The sequence below is a fragment of the Jatropha curcas genome, unplaced genomic scaffold, assembly GCF_041381405.1.
Source record: "Jatropha curcas cultivar XTBG-Jc1 unplaced genomic scaffold, XTBG_Jcur_1.0 HiC_scaffold_1176_pilon, whole genome shotgun sequence".
Lineage (NCBI taxonomy): Eukaryota > Viridiplantae > Streptophyta > Magnoliopsida > Malpighiales > Euphorbiaceae > Jatropha > Jatropha curcas.
Window position 1 is genome coordinate 66,876 of NW_028322615.1, and position 2,024 is coordinate 68,899.

At 37.4% G+C, this 2,024-nt stretch overlaps 1 pseudogene; it reads left to right on the top strand.

Annotated features, from left to right (window-relative positions):
- Positions 1–2,001, top strand: LOC149491586 (L-type lectin-domain containing receptor kinase IV.2 pseudogene; annotated as a pseudogene).
- Positions 2,002–2,024: the final 23 nt, after the last annotated feature.

Consider the following 2,024-nt stretch of genomic DNA (forward strand, 5'->3'; position numbering starts at 1 on the left):
ATGGCAAAATTGGTTAAATCACTTATAACTTTGCTAGCTTTTCTTGTTTGCTCCAAATTCTTGGAATTATCAGAAGGGATAACACAATTCATCTACAATGATGGCTTTATCAAAGCCAATCTAAGTCTCAATGGTATCGCCAAAGTCCTTCCTAATGGTTTGCTAGAGCTAACAAACACTTCACGCCGACAAATAGGTCATGCTTTCTTTCATCTCCCTTTGCAATTCAATAACAATTCAGATTCTTTCTCTTTTTCTACCAACTTTGTGTTTGCCATGGTTCCTGAGACTTTAAATGGAGTAAGTGGTGGCGGCCATGGCATTGCCTTTATCATCTCACCATCTACACCATTCAAAGGAGCACTAGCAACTGAATTTCTTGGGCTTTTTAACGCTTCTACAATAGGCTTACCATCCAATCATTCACTTGCCATTGAATTAGATACTGTAAAGAACCTGGAATTTGGAGATATCAATGACAATCATGTTGGAGTTGATGTTAACAATTTGACATCTATCGAATCAGCTCCTGCCTCCTACTTGCTGCCAAATGAAGCCAAAAACAAAATCCTAGCACTTGACTGTGGGGATCCGATTCAAGTATGGATAGACTATAATCAAATGGAGAAGCTAGTTAATGTAACACTAGCTCCATTACCAATCAAGAAACCAGAAAAGCCTCTTTTGTCAACAAGAATTGATCTTTCTTCAGTTTTCTTGGATTCTATGTATGTTGGTTTCTCTGCTTCTACTGGTTCTAATTATGCAAGTCACCATTATATTCTTGGGTGGAGCTTCAACGATAGCGGGCAAGCGCAAAGTCTAGATCTTTCAAAGCTTCCCAAGCTTCCTCGTGAAAGAAAATCAAAATTAAAAATTGTACTTCTATTAGTGACACTAACTGTTTTGTTTATCATAAGTATATTAGCAACTATCTTTGCAATGAGGAAGAAGAGATATGGAGAAGTTCTCGAAGATTTGGAACAACAATATGATCCTCAAAGAATTTCCTATAAGGATCTTTACAAAGCTACTAAAGGTTTTAATGACAGAGAGCTTCTCGGGTGTGGAGGTTTTGGAAAGGTTTATAAAGGAGTATTACCTTCAAATAATGTACAAGTTGCAGTCAAGAAAGTTTCACATGATTCTAAACAAGGCATCAAGGAATTTGTAGCTGAAATTGCAAGCACAGGAAGGCTAAGGCATAGGAATTTGGTTAGACTTTTAGGCTATTGTCGGCGAAAAGGAGAGCTTTTTTTGGTTTATGATTATATGCCTAACGGAAGTCTTGATAAGTTCTTATTTAGCAATGGAAAACAAAATCTTGATTGGATTCATCGATATCAAATCATAAAAGATGTAGCATATGCTCTTCTATACCTTCACGAAGAATGGGAACAAGTTGTTTTGCATAGAGATGTTAAAGCAAGTAATGTTTTATTAGATTCTGAACTTAATGGAAGATTAGGGGATTTTGGGCTTTCTAAGTTTTATGATCACGGATCAAATCCTCAAACAACTTGTGTAGTAGGAACGGTAGGGTATTTAGCACCAGACCTTATAAGAACTGGCAAGCCTACTACTAGCAGTGATGTTTTTGCATTTGGGAATTTTATGCTTGAAGTAGCTTGTGGAAGGAGACCTGTAGAGCAAGAAAGACAAGAGAACGAGGTTGTTTTGATCGATTGGGTACTCAGTTGTTGGAAAAGAGAGGTTATTCTCGAGTCTGTTGATCCAAGATTGGGAAGTAACTATGTCGTTGAAGAAATGGAGTTGGTTTTAAAACTTGGTTTGGTTTGTACACATCATTCCCCGGCAGCTAGGCCTAAAATGAGGCAAGTTTTGCAGTATTTGGATGGAAATGCTACATTGCCTGATATCAGTTTAGTTTCAGGTAGCTATATAGCATGTACAGATTCAATTTCTTTTGTAGCGTCTACCAATGATGGTGCTTCCTATTCCTTGTCTGATATAAATTCAGTACTCATCAACGGCCGTTAGGTCTTTTGCGGATCAATATACAT